The sequence below is a fragment of the Balaenoptera borealis genome (genome assembly GCF_965194805.1).
Source record: "Balaenoptera borealis genome assembly, chromosome: 16".
NCBI lineage: Eukaryota > Metazoa > Chordata > Mammalia > Artiodactyla > Balaenopteridae > Balaenoptera > Balaenoptera borealis.
This window is the reverse complement of record NC_138872.1, coordinates 24685278-24703928: the sequence shown is the minus strand read 5'-3', so window position 1 is coordinate 24703928 and position 18651 is coordinate 24685278. Positions and strand designations below refer to the sequence as shown.

The 18651-nt window shown below is 36.2% G+C and overlaps 1 protein-coding gene across 13 annotated transcripts in view; it reads right to left on the bottom strand.

Moving 5' to 3' along the window:
- NCOA6 (nuclear receptor coactivator 6) overlaps positions 1-18651 on the bottom strand; it is a 99295-nt gene that overhangs the window by 74242 nt on the left and 6402 nt on the right. For 11 of the 13 annotated variants that reach the window (XR_014235359.1, XR_014235360.1, XM_082358792.1 and 8 more), the window contains exon 2: positions 6505-6582. The exons of the other annotated variants lie outside the window; for them this stretch is intronic. The gene's annotated coding sequence lies outside the window, so the exon portion shown is untranslated. The remainder of the gene's footprint in view (positions 1-6504; positions 6583-18651) is intronic. 13 annotated transcript variants of the gene reach the window in all.

The window sequence follows — 18651 nt, the reverse complement described above, 5'->3', positions numbered from 1 at the left end:
GCCTCTCACTGTCGCGGCCTCTCGTTGCGGAGCACGGCTAGTACTTCATTTTTCAAATTACCAAATAATATCCCTTTGTATGGAAATACCATATTCATTCATTCATTCATCAGTTAATACACATTTGGGTTGTTTCCACCATTCACTATTATGAATAATGCTGCTATGAATATTTGTGTACAAGTTTTGGTGTGGAGATATGTTTTCATTTCTCTTGGGTGTATATATATACCTAGAAGTGAAATTGATGGGTTATATGTTATCTCTATATTTAACCTTTCGAGGAATTGCCAGACTGTTTTCCAAAGGAGTTACACCACTTTCCATTCCCATCAGCAGTATACAAGGGTTCCAATTTCTCCACTTCCTCACCAACATTTGTTATCCTTCTGATTATAGCCATCCTAGTGGGTGTGAAATTGTATCTCATTGTGGTTTTGATTTGCATTTCCCTGATGACTAAAGGTGTTGAGCATATTTTTATGTTTACTGGCCACTGGCATAATTTCTTTGGGGAAACATTTATTCAAATCCTTTGCCAATTTTTAAATTAGGATGTTTGTCTTTTTATTACTGAATTGTAAGACTTCTTGATAAATTTTAGATATAAATTCCTTTTCAGATATATGATTTACTAATATTGTCTTCCATTTTGTGGGTTGCTGTAGGTGACTTTTTATTTAGTTCTCTTCTGATTGTTCATTAACGGATGTTGTGTCATATTTTTTGTGTGTGTGTGTGTGATATTTCTTTACAGGAGATGACTTTGTTTTGTAGTTGGGACAAATTGGTTGAGTATTTGGAAAAAATTTTATAAGTTCTCACTTCAGCACTTCCCTGGTGGTCCAGTGGTTAAGACTCCGTGCTTCCACTGCAGGGGGCACAGGTTCGATCCCTGGTTGGGGAAGTTCCGCATGCTGCCATGGTGCAACCAAAAAAAAAAAAAAAAAAAAATTCTCACTTCATAATTGTCCTAGTCTGTCCGAGCTGCTATAACAAAATTCCATAAACTGGATGGCTTATAAACAACAGAAATTTATTTCTCATAGTTCTGGAAGCTGAGAGGTCCAAGATCACTGTGCCAGCATGGTTGGGTTACAATCTGCCAACTTCTTGCTGTGTTCTCACGTGGTGGAAGGGGCTGGGAGTTCTGTGTGATCTCTCTTATAAGAGCACTAATCCCATTCATGACTGCATGAGGGCTCCACCCTCATGACCTAAGCACCTCCCAAAAGGCCCACCTTCTAATACCATCATATTGGGCATTATGACTTTGACATATGAATTTTGGGGGAACACAAACATTCAGACCTTATCAACAATGTATACTAAAAAATTCTGGCTAAAAAGTTAAATACAGGGACTCCTCTGGCAGGCCACTGGTTAAGACTCCGTGCTTCCACTGCAGGGGGCGTGGGTTCAATCCCTGGTCCGGGAACTATGATCCCACATGCCGCGTGGTATGGCCAAAAAAAAAACCAGAAGTTAAATATAAAAAATAAAACCATAAAACTACAATCACAGGCTGGTTATATATTCATATACAGTATATTTATCATTTCACGGACTGAAGAGCTAAAGCAAAATATAGATTTTATTATATAATTTCATTGTTATTTTTAAAATTTTGCAGGACAAAGTACACAAGAGTAAAAAGGCAAAATACAAGTTGGGAATTACATTTGTAAATGACAAAAGGTTAATAAACTTAACATTAAAGTACTCTTAAAAATTAAGGAAAACATTAACATCCCAACAGAAAAATTGGCCCCCCAAATGGAAAATTTATAAAATTAGAAATAAAAGTCATCAATAAATATATGAAAAGTTTTTTCATTTCATAAGTAATCAAAAAAAGAAGCAAATGAAATATGCCTTTCTTCCAACATCAAATGGCAAATATTTTTAAAATGAAATACTCAAATGTGGCAAAGGTACAATGAAATAGATTAACATTCATATTTTGCTTTCTCCTTAACATCATAACTAATCCTAACCTCCAGGAATCTAACTCAATAAATAATTAGAGATGTGGTTAAAGATTTATATTTGAAGGTGTTTATCAAAATATTAATAATAGTGAAAAACTGGAAGCTAGCTCAAGGCTCTACAGCAGAAGTGGTTAATCAATTTAAATGTACTCAAATATTGCTTCTCCATTAAAATTCATGTTTTCAGGAATACTTAACATCATGGGAAATGTTCACATTTTAAGTATAAGAAGTATATAAAACTGATTCATTATTTCAATGTTCTTAATGTTTGTATGCATGTTGGGAAAAAGACAAAGGAAACTCAATAATAAGACAAACAACCCAATAAAAAATGGGCAAAAGATATGAACAGATACATCACAATAAGTACACGAAAAGATGTTCAACATCATTGATCATCAGAAGAATGCAAATTAAAGCTACACCTACTATAATGGCTAAAATTAAAAAGAATGATAATATCAAATGCTGACAAAGATGCAGAGCAACTGGAACTCTCATATGGTGGGAATGTAAAAAGGTACAAACAATCTGGCAGTTTAAAGTTATAAAGTTTCTTATCATAAGACCCAGCAATCTCACTCCTAGGTATTTACCCCAAATAAATGAAAGCATGTCTACACAAAGACTTGCCTATGAAAATTAATAGCAACTTTATTTACAATAGCCTCAACCGAAAGTAAACTGGAAACAAATCAAATATCAGTTAGTAAATGGATAAACTGAAGTATATCCCTACAATAGAATACTGCCAAATAATAAAAAGGATCAACTACTGAAAGGATTCTCAACCAGTGTAGGGAGGGGATTTTGTCCCCTGTTGGACATTTGGCAATGTCTGGAGACATTTCTGATTGTACAAATGGGGAGGGGAGTGCTAATGGCTTCTAGTGGATAGCTGTCAGGAATGCTGCTAAGTAACCCACAATGCACAGGACAATCTCCAAGACAAAGAATTATCCTGTCCAAAATGTCCACAGTGCCAAGTCTGAAGAACTCTGAACTGCTGATACATGCAAAAACATGAATGAATCTCAAAAACTTCATGGTGATCAAAAGAATATTTCTATGATATTCTAGAACAGGCAAAACCAACTTACAGTAACAGACATCAGATGGGTACTTGCCTGAGACTGGGGTGGGGACTGATTACACAGGGATGAGGTACCTTTGGAGTGAAAATGGTCTGTATCTTGATTATGGGGATATATACATCTGTTCAAATGAAAACTGTACGCATAAAATTAGTGCACCTTACTGTATGTGAATTATACGTATAAGATCAGTAAAAAAATAAATTGTTGAAGCTGGGTGAAAGGTACACGGGGGTTCATGATAGTATTCTCCTTTCATATCTGTCTCAATTTCCAAGACAAAATGTTTTTTTAAAAAATACATATGTATATAAACACTAAATGATACAGGGAGAAGCCTTAATTGAATCTTTAAACACACACACACACACACACACACACACACACACACACAAAACCCACTCAAAATTAAAATCTCATTGTGAGAATGATCTTTGTGTTATGTATCTTCTCTTGAAGGGGAAAGAATCTGATGTGAAAGATAGAAGGAAGAAAGAGATATAGTTTGATACAGGGAAGGTAAAGAAAATTTCACAAACTACTCCTCACCACCACCACTCCTTTTAATGTCCCATTTAGTCCCAGCCTGGCACTAAGCCATGTCTTCTGTGGTAGATAGACTTCTAAAATGGCCACCAATTATCCCAGCCTCCTGGTATTCATGCCCTAGTGTAATCTCCCCTGCCCCCTCCTCCCCCTGAGGGATGGCCTAGTGACTTACTTCTAATCAAAAAAATACAGCAAAGGTGATGGGATGGCACTTCCATGATTAGGTTATAAAAGAATGAGACTTCCATCTCCCTAGGAGACTCTATTGCCTTCTCAGCTTGCCATGCTGGAGAGGCTACAAGGCAAGGAACTGACAACCAGTAGCCAGTGAGAAACCAAGGCCTTAAATCCAACATCCCTTGAGGAAGTTAATTCTGCCAACAACCAATTAAGCTTAGAGGAAATCCTTCTTTAGTCAATCACTGAGATGAGACTCCAGTCCTGGCTGACACCTTGACTGCTGCCTGTGAGAGACCCTGAAACAGAGGGCCCACCTAAGCCAGATTCCTGACCCATGAAAACTGTGCCCTAATAAATGTGTGTTGTTTTAAGCTGCTAAATTTGTGGTAATTTGCTATGCAACAATAGATAACTAATGCACCCTCCTTCGAAATCCTGATGAACATTCACTTCTTTTTAAATTATTTGGCAGTTTTTTAACAAGTTAGATATACCATACAACCTAGCAGTACAACTGTTAGGGATTTACTCCAGAATAAGTGAAAATATATCTATACAATGACTTGCACAAAAGTGCTTACAGTAGCTTTATTCACAATCATCAAATACTGGAAACAACTCAACTGTCTATCACAGGTGAATAGATAAACAAGCATGGTATACCCATACAACAAAACACTACTCCTCATTCAAAAGGAATGAACCACTAACACAAGCAACAACATGGATAAATATCAAAATCATTCTGCTGAAAAATAAAATAAAATAAAATATTTAGACTAATGCTGGCCCACTATAAAAGCTCAATAAACGCCAGCTATAATAAAAAAAAAAAGAAAAAAGAAATTTAGAGCCATATCTGGCATGTAGTAAATGCTCAATAAATGTTAGTCATTTTCATTAAAAAAAAAATCATTCTGCTGAGTGAAAGAAGCTAGACTCATAACAGAACATAATGTATCAATGCATTTACATAAAGTTCTAGAAAATGCAAAGCAATATATAGGTGGAGGGGCTAGGAGGGACAGACTGCAAGGAATATAAGGAACTTCTTAGGAAGATGGAAATTTTCTGTATCTTGGTTGTGACAGTTGTTTCATAATAAATACTGTAAACTAATAAGTACATCTGTCAAAATTCACTGAAACATGTTTCAATTTTAAATGGTGCAGTTTACTGTATGTAAATTATACCTCATTAAGTTGACCAATAAAAAAAAATAATAATAATAACCTTCTTTGTCAAGTCTTCTTTAACTACATCTAATGCAGCTGATTCCATTATTCTACCTTAGCCCCCATACAACACTCTATATTTAAATTACTCAAACTACAGAGAATCTGGAGTGTCTTGAATTCTACAGTAGCTAAAAGTTACAGAACACTATTATGTGCAAGGCACTGTTCTAAGCACTTTGTATTATTAACTCAATTAGTTCCCCCCAAAACCCCATGTAATAGATTCTATTACCCCCATTGTACAAATGAGGACACTGAGGTATTAGGGAAGTAACTTGCTTAAGGTCTTACAGCTAGTAAGTGACAGAGCTGTGACTTGAGTCCAGTCAATTAGTCATAGAAGCTGGGCTCTTCACTACCACCACCACCCTACTCTATATATCTCAGAGTATTAGGTGAAAGCATACTCTCAGCTCACTAGAGACTAATAGGTTCATCCACTCATTCAACAAATATTTAAGCATATAGCACATGTCAGTTATTGTTCTAAATGCTAAAGATATAATGGTGAAAAAAATATAGACATGGTACCTGCTTTTAGAGCTTTCAGTCTAGTAAGAATTTAGGTTTAAAGTACAGGATTCTAAAACAAAATATTTATCCCTTATTTATATATTTATCCAAATATTTACGCAAAATAAGTCACAAGGTGCGTAGTGGCCAAATCTGCTTTAACTAGTTAGAACAGTGATTCCCAAACTTGTTGGCACTTTAGAATCACCTTGGGATCTTTTAAAAATTCCCAGGCCATACCCCCAGGCCAAGTAAATCACAATCTAGGGTGGGGGGTGGTGGTGGGGAGGGGGAACAAAGACATCAGTACTTTGCAAAGCTCCATAGGTGATTCCAATGTAAAGACAAGTTTGGGAAATCACTAAGCTTGAGTTTTTATCTGTCTGAACAATGATAAAGTTCATTCATGGTGATGCAGACAGAGGTAAAAGAAAAGAAAACAAACAAACAAAACCCATATATACTTGCCCTTCCCTTAACCAGAGATACGCAAGGTGAAGGTAGCTTTGATTGTTTTTCCCCAATGTTATGAATTCTGAGAACATTAGAAAGAGGGCCGTATAATTATTTTCCTTCTTGGATTTATCCATGCCTCCATTACCCACCAGGATCATAGACAACTGTGATATTCACCTTTTCATCTTTTCCTGGTACTTTCCATGGAACCAATAAAGAATTCTGCCACATTATATATATTCAACATAACTGATAAAGACATAACTGCTTTTATATTAAGCAGATCTTATTTAATTCAGTCACTTTGGGTCCAATCCACATGCCAAATGCAGCTTGCCAAAGTAAAATACCCTGCGGACACTGAGATCAAAATAGCTTCTTTTTAAAAAAAGTCTACTTCCTAATTCAATTCTTTGTTTAGGCTGAAACCACGTCTTTTATAACTCGAACTTGCATTTGTGTACTACAGAATCAACAGACCTGTTTAAGAACTCTCTGACCACTCTCAGAAAAGATAGTCAGAAGTTGAGTAGGACCCCTCTCCATTCCATCCAGGACCTAGACAGAAAGGAAAAAGGGCAAAGAGGAAGAAGAAAAACATCAGAAGACAAGACTTAATACATAATCCCAATAAACCTATTCAAAGCAAATTTTTGTGACTGGCCAAATTCCTTCTATCACTGTTTCTGCTAATTTCACTCTAGAAAGAGTTGTAAAAGACATGAGATTACCTACAGCCTCAAGTCCGGTGATTTCTTTTAAAGGAAAGCTTATCATAATCACCAAGGAAGCTTTTTCAAAATACAACAGCAGTGGTTATACAAGTATGTTCATTTTATAATTCATTATCCTTATGATTTGTGTACTTTGCATTATGTGTGTCATACTTCAAGTAACAAATATCAAAAAACAGATACATTTGTTCTGGGCAGAACCCCTGAAGGATTCTAATTAAGAAGGCAGCAGAAAACAGTCCCACAGAGGTTACATGATTTGCCCTAGGTCACATATGTAGTTAGCTACAGACTTAGTCCTTCTTGTCATTTTCCTACTCTTTCTGTTGTAAAACTGTAAATATGCTAATAATATTAAACTTTTAAATTTAACATTTACTCTCCTTATTCTCTGAAAAAAAATTTTATTACACATGACTACTGCAAAAAACAAACAAGTAAACAAATAAATGGAAAACACAGATGTCCTGGGTTCACAACTGTGCATCATCGCAGCTGTTGCACCATCCATATAAGGAAATTAAATAAAGTCTAATGCTCATCCAATGATTTCCTAACTGCAGTATCCATTTTTTATGTTTCAATACAAATGTCAAAAGATCAGTAGTAAAATTAACTGAATAAATCTTGAGAACAGACTAGCATTATTTATAATAATGAAACACAGGGTGACAGAATGGAAAAAGAGCTAGGCTGAGCATGGCAGGATGAGTGTGCCCCAAGTTCTAGTTGTGACCTTCTCATAAAGTTGTATGATTTGGGGCAGGGTACAATCTCTCTGTGCCTAAGACTCCTAAATTATAAAATGAGAGGATGGATCACTAAGCTAGAGCTAAAGAGAATCACAGGTTCCTTCTAGATTTAAGAAAACTCAAGGACTGTTTATCAGGAAATTTAATTATTTTCTATATGCTTTCACATTAACAAATAATATCTCTACTCAAATGTTTTAAGTAGCTTTGTAAAATAAGAATCCTAGAATTCCTCTGGCACCTGCTTCATAAACACAAGCATATGCTTCAGCTTGTGTCAAATACAAATCTCCTAGATTTGTTGTCTAGGTGCAAGACGTCTCCCTCTCAAATATGGCTAATTAACAATACCCTTGATACTTTACCACCACCACCATGAGACTTTTTTGCATGAGTTTAACTTTATATTTTGAAATCATTTCAGATTTACAGAGCACAAGCTATTTTTTAAATAGAAAATATATGTGTAAAGAAGTCCCTCACAGGGGGCTTCCCTGGTGGCGCAGTGGTTAAGAATCCGCCTGCCAATGCAGGGGACTCGGGTTCAAGCCCTGGTCCAGGAAGATCCCACATGTCACGGAGCAACTAAGCCCGTGTGCCACTACTACTGAGCCTGTGGGCCACAACTACTGAAGCCTGCGTGCCTAGAGCCCGTGCTCTGCAACAAGAGAAACAACTGCAATGAGAAGCCCGTGCACCACAACGAATAGTAGCCTCCGCTCACCACAACTAGAGAAAGCCTGCGCGCAGCAACAAAGACCCAACGTAGCCAAAAATAAATTAAATAAAATAAATAAATTTATATATATATATATATATATATATATATATATATATATATATGAAAAGAAGTCCCTCACAGGGACTTCCCTGGTGGTGCAGTGGTTAAGACTCTGTGCTCCCAGTGCAGGGGGCCCGGGTTCGATCCTTGGTCAGTGAACTAGATCTCACATGCATGCTGCAACTAAGAGTTCGCATGCCACAACTAAGGAGCCTGCTGGCCGCAACTAAGGAGGCCACCTGCTGCAACTAAGACCTGGCACAACCAAATAAAATCAATCAATCCATCAATCAACAAAATTCCTGTAAAAAAAAAAGTCCCTCATAATTTCTTTTTTCTTAATTTCTAATCTACTATAATTTGAATACTTTCAATGGATGCATTTGTTCAACCTCTGTTTACCAACCACCTACTATGTACCAGGCACTCTGCTAAACAGTTTCCTGCTCCTGAAGTTACTATATAAGAAACAAAAACATTGTGGAAAGGATAATTTAAATAATATTTTCATGAATACCTAGGTCTGGATATTACACTTATAGTACTTTAAAAAGTTGGTCTTTTAACCACATAGCCTTAAATGTTTCAGGATAAGGCATTTTTAAAAGTATATTAATAAACAGTTAAATGTGAACTGTGAAAGACAATTTGCTATGGCACAACTAATTTAAGATCCAATTCCATCCTCCCTACACCCTCTTATAAGATTCTTATAAAACTGTTACATGCTTCCTGTTCCCAAGTCCAGGGTTCCCAAGGGAAAATTTATGCAAACCTCCAGCCAAATCATAGAAACTTAGTGCCCTGAAAAGAGCAACAAAATGCCTGTCAAGGAGACTGGCATTTCACTACTGTAACAACCCTGGTTTGCTCTTGGTAGGGATAATAGACAATTTAAGAGATTAGGGAATATTAACATTAAATCTTAAATTTCAATCCTGACATATTAGTATAAGAAACAAAAAATAAATTTGTGAAATGCAAAATGTGAAATCCCTAAAACTACTCATGCTAACACAGACATATACGGTTGACCCTTGAACAACGTAGGAGTTAGGGGCTCTGACCCCAGGTGCATTCAAAAATTTGAGTATAAGTTTACAGCCAGCCCTCCATATCTGTGGTTTTATATCCATGGATTCGACCAACTGTGGATGTGTAGTACTGTACTATGTATTTATTGAAAAAAAAAAGTCTGCGTATAAGTGAATTGGCACAGTCAGACCGTGTTGTTCAAGGGTCAACTGTAGTTAATAATTTTAATTGAGTACAATATAAACTAACAGATTAAGTCAGAAGTTCAATGAGAGTTTTCCCATCTTGTTAGATACCACAGTAAATGGATAAAGTAAAATGTAAAGAAAAACTACTTTATATGTCATGTTCTAATTGTGAACCACCACGTTCTTTCATTCATAATAAAGCTTCAGTCGAAAAACAATGCAGGGGGACTTCCCTGGCAGTTCAATGGCTAAGACTCCGCGCTCCCAATGCAGGTGGCACGGGTTCGATCCCTGGTTGGGGAACTAAGATCCCGCATGTTGCACAGAGTAGCCAAAAAAAAGGGAATTCCAGTCTTTTAACCCATGCTGTAATATACAAATGACATTGAAAAGCTGACCAAATCCTTCAATCTAGGAAGTAATTTTAAAAAAATTCCCTAAATATAACTTGATGAGACTGAGCACCATTAGAGGTCCCTTGGTAATCATCTGCTCCAATACCCTCATGGAACAGAGAAAAAAATTAAGGCCCGAGTAAATAATTTGTCCAAAGCTTCTTAGTTGTAGGGAAGTCTTTCATTTCATGTATGACACTTCTTTACAAAAGAAATACTTCATTTTAAAAGCACTAGAGAAGCAGGTTATATAATGATAATGAATGTTGCCTTTCCTGAAGAAAGTGTTGGCAGGCAACTTGAGAAAACAATCGCTTTTCTTTCTCTATTAAGTTTCTAACAAGAAACTGTTAAATCATGAAATCTGGGCTCTAAATTACAAAAGTCCTTAGGCCATCATTCTAAGAGTCTGCCAGTGTTTCTTCTTCTCCACTGTTTTAACACAGAGTCATCCCTCGGTATCCATGGGGGACTGATTCCAGGACCGCCCCGCAAAACCAAAATCTGCAGATGCTCAAGTCCCTTATATAAAATGCTGTAGTATTTGCATATAACAGCACAACTTACCCATATACTATAAGTCATCTCTAGATTACCTATAATACCTAACACAATGTAAATGATATGTAAATAGTTGTAAATACAATGTAAATAGTTTCCAGCCAAATAGTTTCCAAAAACTTGACAAATTCAAGTTTTGCTCTTTGGAACTTTCTGGAATTTTGGGGGGGAATGTTTTCAATCCCTGGTTGGTTTAATATGCAGATGAGGAACCTATGGATACAGAGGGTCAAGTGCATTCACAGTTTTGTCAAGCCTTTTTTTTTTTTTTTCTGCTTTATGCTCTTACAATTGTCACTTTCTTTTAAAATCAAACACTGGAGTCCTTAGATCAGCTTTCAGCTACAGCTAGCCTGTAGCTACCATTTCATCATTATTGATGACCCAGAATACACTTGGCAAACCTGCAGACAGAACTGTTATTAGATGAATACACTATTATTTTTAAACACAGGTAGAGCATCCAAACTGACTTGGAACAACCAGAAAAGCATTTTTTCAAAATTCAAGAGAGATTACTTAAAATAATCTTATCCCTAAATAATGAAGAAGAGATAATTTTTTGATCAGGAGAAGAAATTCAATGGCATAATAAACAGGTTCATTTATATTAAAAAACAAAGAAATAAATTTCTGTCCCAGTTGCAAAAACAAGAAAAACAAAATTAAGGTTAAAAATTAACAAAACAAAAATATAGAAAAAAATTTAGAAGAATTATTAACTTCAGTGGAATGGTGGTGAGCAAGACATGAATCTAGAAATCATAAAGAAGAAGACTGACAGACATAATTAGATATTTAAAACAGTCTATATGTCAAAGAAACCACAAAGTCAAAAGCCAAATGAAAGGCTGGGATAATATATTTGCACAATGTGACAAAAAAGGGGTTAATACCCGAAATACACAAAAGCATCCCCAAATTGATTAAAAAGTAAAAAATTAACAACCCAAGAGAAAAATAAGTTAAAGTATTGGCAAAGATGATTTGCAGAATAGGGAATGCAAATTGGACAATGAATGTATGCGATTTATTAATGGTCAGGGAAACGAAAATTAAAATAAGAAAACACTTTTCACCCAGCTGATAGGCAAAAACTGAAAAGATACCTGTTATCCAGTGCCAGCAGGAATAAGAACTGCAACCACCCTTATGGAAAATAACCTGGCAGTTCATAATATTGAAATAACCCATACTTGGGAATTTATCTGACAGAAGTAAAAGCTTCATTTCTTAAAGATATATGTATAAAGATGTCTACTGTTTGTGATGGGAAAAAAGATCGGAAACAACCTGAATGCCCATTGAGAGAAATCTACATAAATGGACTATTATGCAGCACGAAAAAATGAATTAGATATCTGTTTAGTGATATGGAAGAAAATGTATGATACCCTATAAAGTAAAAAATAGAAGTTGTAGTATAATGCATATGGCATCATGAAAATCTTACAAAATAAGACAGAATATGAATCAGTATGTATATTTGTGTTTCTAAGAGCATAGAGAAAAACATGGAAGAATCACATTAGGCTAGTTGGGTATGCTGGAGGATATGAACTGGAGAGGAGGGGATGGTTGGCTTTCTCTTTGTGCACCTCAGATGATACCCAACTTGTTCAATAAGCCTATACTGCCTTTGTGGTTTGAAAGGAAAATCCTATTTGAGCATTATTTGCAGCAGAAAATGGAATAAAAAAATCTACAATAGGAATGACAGAAAAAAATAGCTATTTAAAATTGATAAAGAATTGGTATATAAAAGACAGCCAAATGAAACACTCAAGAGGACAAGAAACAAAAATAAATTCTGAGTGCTTCTGGGGTGGGTTTGTGAAACAGCTTATGAATTCAGGATTTACCTCCATTTCAAAAAGAAAAATAAAAGAAATTTTTTATTCAAGAGCTTTATGTTTCTCAATTTTGCCTGCTTAGAATGCTTTTTAAAAAAAATTAATTAAGTAATTTATTTATTTTTGGCTGCACTGTGTCTTCATTGCTGCGCATGGGCTTTCTCTAGCTGTGGCGAGGGGGGTCTACTCTTCGTTGCGGCATGGGGGCTTCTCATTGTGGTGGCTTCTCTTGTTGTGGAGCATGGGCTCTAGGCACACAGGCTCAGCATTTGTGGGGCACGGGCTTAGGTGCTCCATGGCATGTGGGATCTTCCCGGACCAGGGATCAAACTCATGTCTCCCGCATTGGCAGGAGGATTCTTAACCACTGTGCCACCAGGGAAGTCCCTAGAATGATTTTTAAAATAGCAAACATGACTAATCACAAAATTCTGTCGAAGAAATGCCCTCTATTACATATTTGCAATCTGTAAGGTGGTTTTTTTTTTTTTTGGTTAAATTACATTTGATTTTAGTTATATTTTGAAACTTGAAATTTATCTTTTATAACAATGCACCATTCTTTGTTACACTGTATAAAATTTTAAAATGCATAGTACAAACTTGAAAATATCAAATCTACACTGAACAAAGGGTCAAATGATATGAAAAACTGGTTCAAACGAGATTGAAAAATACTCATCATTGATAAAAATTTTTTAAAAATTTGTTAGTTACAAAAGAAAAAATGCAACTTCGCAATGGAGAGATCTGGCAGTCACAACCTTAACCCTATGATCAAAGTTATCATCAACAGTGGGACAACCAGACATTTATGCACCTCATGATATGATGCAATGTAAAGATTATTTATTAAATATTTTTGCCAAAATGTTTAGCTAGAATCTAATCAAGTCTTAAACCTTCCAGTTTAGGGAAATACAAGGAACAAAAGAACAAGTTAAGGGACTTCCCTGGTGGTCCAGTGGTCAAGACTCCGTGCTCCCAATGCAGGGGGCCTGGGTTTGATCCCTGGTCAGGGAACTTGATCCCACACGCATGCCTCAACTAAGAGCCCACATGTCAACGAAGATCCCACGTGCCGCAACGAAGACCCAACACGGCCATAAATAAATAAATAAATAAATAAAGTTTAAAAAAAGAAAACAATCAGATATATCCAGGATGTGGGACATACAACAAGAAAACTGCTCGGATCTCAACAAATCAGTGCCATGGGGGAAAAAAAAGGTGAGGAAGCAGATAAGAAATGCGAATTGTTCCAGGATTAAAAAAAAAGACTACAAAAACAGCAACATACAGATACAATGCATAGTTCTTAATTTGATTCCACTTTGAACCAGGCAGTTATAAGTCACTATGGAGACAACTGGAGAAACAAATATAGACTTAATGTTAGAAACATTAAGGAATTACTGATAATTTTGTTCGGTGTGATAATGGTGTTGTGATAATGTAGGAAAATGTTCTTATTTGTAAGAGATACATGCTAAAGTATTTAAAGGCATAATACTATGATGTCAATTTTATTTATTTTTATTTTTTTTTAATTTTTTTTTTATTTTTTGGGGGCCGCACCACGCGCCATACAGGATCCTAGCTCCTTGACCCAGGGATCGAACCCACGCCCCTGGCATTGGAAGCACCAAGTCCTAACCACCGAACCGCCAGGGAAGTCCAATGTCTTTATTTTTAAAAGGTTTAACATAATAAGTATATAAGTAAGCATATGGCAACATGCTGAATAAGGGTGTTCATTGTACTATTTCTGGGAGGGTGTTTTTGGTATGTTTGAAATTTTTCATAATAAAACATTTAAAATATCGAAACTCCCACAAAACTGTGACACACCACTATTATACTAGAAGAAAAAAATTATAAAATCTAATATTAACAACTGGTAGTTGTTCTAAAGAATAACAATATGGCTAAAAAGTGATATCCTTAGACTTAATTGAATTATTTTAGGGAATATACTCTAAGAAAAAAATTGGGGGGGGGTTATAAAAAGGTGTTACAGCAGTATAATTTAGAATTGCAAATCAAAAATAAAAACATACTGGAAATCATCCAAATGCCAAATAACCAGAGAGTATTTAAACTTTATTATCTATTCATTAAAAATACTAACTATATGTGGAAAAGTATATCAATATAAGGACAAATGAAAGAAGACTATAAAAAACTATATGGGGCTTCCCTGGTGGCGCAGTAGTTGGCAGTCTGCCTGCCAATGCAGGGGACACGGGTTCAAGCCCTGGTCTGGGAAGATCCCACATACCGCAGAGCAACTAGGCCCGTGAGCCACAACTACTGAGCCTGCGCGTCTGGAGCTTGTGCTCCGCAACAAGAGAGGCCGCGACAGTGAGAGGCCTGTGCACCGCGATGAAGAGTGGCCCCCGCTCGCCGCAACTGGAGAGAGCCCTCGCACAGAAACGAAGACCCAACACAGCCAAAAATAAATAAATAAATAAATAATTTAAAAAAAAACTATATGAAAAGACCATATGCATATGATGACTAGGACATTATGTGTTTATTTGTCTGTAATATTTAAACATAATTTTAGAAATTTCATGAAGACACATGCTCTTAGAGAAAGTATAAGCAATGCAAATATAGAATCAGGAAGAAATGCCTGGGCACAAATAAGGAAAAGCACCTGAGCACTGCTGACCACAATTTGAATGAATATTCACAATTTGAATACAGTCCTATTGTGGACAAAAGTCAACATAACTATCATTTAAAGGACACAGAAAACGAAGGTATCATTGGCTTGGATAGTACATAATCTTCCTCAATTCTTTCCATTAGTCAGATGTTTTTAAAAGAGATGAAAAAACTGAAAAGCGTTCAGAGAAAACTCAAGAGGTAAAAAATACGATGGAAACTAGGTGATTTTGAAGAAAGGTTTGAAAGAAAATGAAGAACAACATGATTATCAATATTTAAATCCATAGAGAGGCTTTTGAATAGAACAGAGACCCTAAAAAGCAGATGTATCTCAAGGCCCACAGATGACTGACCAAGAGGCTAGTAAAACTCTCATTTGTTGTCGTGGTATTTTTGTTTTTTACATATGAGGAATACCTTGACTGTCTTGGTGAAAAGTTACTGGCATAGGCAAATGAGGGAGGCTGCGTGTGTTAAATCACTGACCATCTGTTTTTCTTCAGGGTGTCTACTCATCCATGTTCACCTGATCATAGAATCTTCCTAAAGCTTGCATTAATTATCCAAAGTTTGAATTAGTTATCCACCATTTCAAAATTCTGCAGGGCTATACTGCTGCCACACACTACCCACTCAGCAGCATTCAAATATGCTAGATCTGGTGTCTAGGACCCGATACAATACTCTGGCTTCATCTCCTCACAACTCAATACACCAGCAAACCAGACTTCTCTATCTCATTTCCTAAATATTCCTTATGCTTTCCTGTGTCCATCATTCCTCTGGTTCTTTTTTCCTTAACTCATTTCGTTGCAATTTGACTCTTCCATTTAATTAGTAAATTTTAATTTAATACTTCCGTATCATGTCACCTGTTTTAAGTTGAATTGTGTCTCCCCAAAAGATATTTAAAGTACTAACTCCCAGTACCACAGAATGTGACCTGATTTGGAAATAGAATCAGTACAGATGCAATTAGTTAAGATGAGGTAGACCCCCAATCCAATATGACTGGTGCCCTTATAAGAGAGAAATTTGCACACAGAGACAGAGACACACAGGTAGAATGCCTGTGACAACAGACACAGAGACTGGAGTGATATAGTCGCAAACCAAGAATTGTCAAGAATTGATGGAAGTCTCGGGATTTCCCTGGTGGCACGGTGGTTAAGGATCCGTCTGCCAATTCAGGGGACATGGGTTTGAGCCCTGGTCCAGGAAGATCCCACATGCTGCAGAGCAACTAAGCCCGTGAGCCACAACTACTGAGCCTGTGCGCCTAGTGCCCATGCTCTGCAACAAGAGATGCCACCTCAATGAGAAGCCCGCACACCACAACGAAGAGTAGCTCCCACTCGCTGCAACTAGAGAAAGCCTGCGCGCAGCAACAAAGACCCAACACAGTCAAAAATAAATAAATAAATTTAAAAAGAATTGATGGAAGTCTCAGAGGGAACGTGGCCCTGCTGACACCTTGAATTCAGGTTCTAGCCTCAAGAACTGTGAGAGAATAAATTTTTGTTGTTTTAAGTCACCCAGTTTGTGGTAGTTTGTTATGGCAGCCCTAGGAAACTAATATACCACCTTTTCTAGAAGCCTTCCCTGATTCTCCAAGTAGAAGTGATCTCTCCTGAACTCCCAAAGCACGAACTATTTCATTTAAAACACGCTTTCCCCTCTTTTTATGTTCACTTCACTTCCCCAAATGAATTTGATTCTTGGAAGGCAGAAACTAACTAATCAACTGTATACAGCCCTCAACAGTGGTAGGCAGTCAACATATACTGACTTTTTCTACACAGTTAATCTTTCTGATTGTAATGCTTCTGAATGAGTTATCCCCACATACACTGAAGAGTTAAACATAACCTAAAAGAACTCAGATGAAGGCTCATTTTCTTTAGGAAGCATCTCTAAATTCAAATGTACTTATATTAATTATATCAATATATTTCACATCGATATGTGCATGCATGTATATGTACATACTACCGACAGCTAATACCCACAATGGAAAAGAATGTTTATTTAATAAATCCACTATTTAAGGTCCATTGACTTGTCTTATTAAGTCTACTCAAATGCTGGTTTACCTAACATCTTCCTACCTTTACTGGTATTTGGTATTTCTTTGTGTCTTTGAATTTCTCCCAATGTTTGAATTTTTAAAGTCTGTATTTTACAGAAGGGACACAGAATTACTTCCAAATAACATTTAAAATTATGGCAAGGGACTTAATCTTATGAATAATTTCCCTAAGTAAAATCCAAAACAGGAATCTGATTCACAAATTTGCAACAAGTATTTCTTCCTGTGAGAGACTGCTGCTGACTGATCTTTAGAAAATGTACATAAATGGTACTATGGAACTAATATTCAACAGGTTCAGTGTCAGTAAAGGAGCTGGTTACTGGTAACTTTTGTTGCCTCTTTGCGTATGGGGGGATTTGCAGCTGACTAATGCTGAATACAAACCTAAATATCTATTTAAAGTATGAATACCCTTTGAATTTGGTGATCATTAATATTATTAAAACTGACATAGTTTTTCTCCCAGCTTTATTGAGATATAACTGACATACAATATTGTGTAGGTTTAAGGTGTACAATGAGATGGATACACATATACAGAGAAATGATTATCACAAGAAAGTTAGTTAACATATCCATCACATCACATAATTACCATTTTTAGGTGTATGGTGAGAATATTTAAGATCTATTCTCTTAGCAACTTTCAAGTATGTAATACAGTACTGTTAACTATAGTCACCATGCTGTATGTTACAGCCCCAGAACTTATTCATATTATAACTGAAAGTTTATACCCTTTGACCAACATCTCCCCATTTCCCCCATCTCCCAGCCCCTGACAACCACCATTCTATTCTACTCTCTGTTTCTATGAGTTTTTGGGTTTCTAACTAACATAGTTAATATTAACTGATTGTTAATGTTCTAACTGACACAGAATATACAATTCTTCACAAGTTAAAAAAGATGTGGTTCTGGCCTTTTGCTTTTATAGGGTCTATATATAAAACATAGCTTATCACCAAATTATAAGGCTGCATTTACTCCCTTCAACAAAGCCATAGTACTCCCTTTATGTACACATCTATATATACCTCTAGTCATTTATTAATTAACTCAGCAAATGTTTACTGAGCTCCTGGGCAGCCACCTTAAGTCCTTTTTAGAACAAGGTAAGGTAGAAAAAGATTAAATTTTTAAAAATAAATAAATGTGCCAGACAACACAGTAAGTAGACACCACAGCTGAAGGAAGGGAGAGAGAGACAAAGAGATATAGCCCCAGCCCTTAAGGAACAAACAATCTAGTGAGGAGGGAGAGAGTAAACTAGCTCCATATCTCTCCTTTCTCCCCATGCTGCTCCTACACTCCATGACCAGGCTTACTTTCCTAATGTACAGATTTCATTATGTCACCGTATGGTCAAGAACTTTTGATGAATTCCCATTACCTAGTCAAACAATTCCAAACTTCTCAGCCTGGAACTGAAAAGGATTCAAAGCTTTCCATGTATAGCATGCAGAGACTAAGAACACAGGCTTTGGAATTAGACTGCCTAGACCCAAATTCATTCTCTGTCAATTGTTAGTTCTATTTCTGAGTTTCTTTGTCTATAAA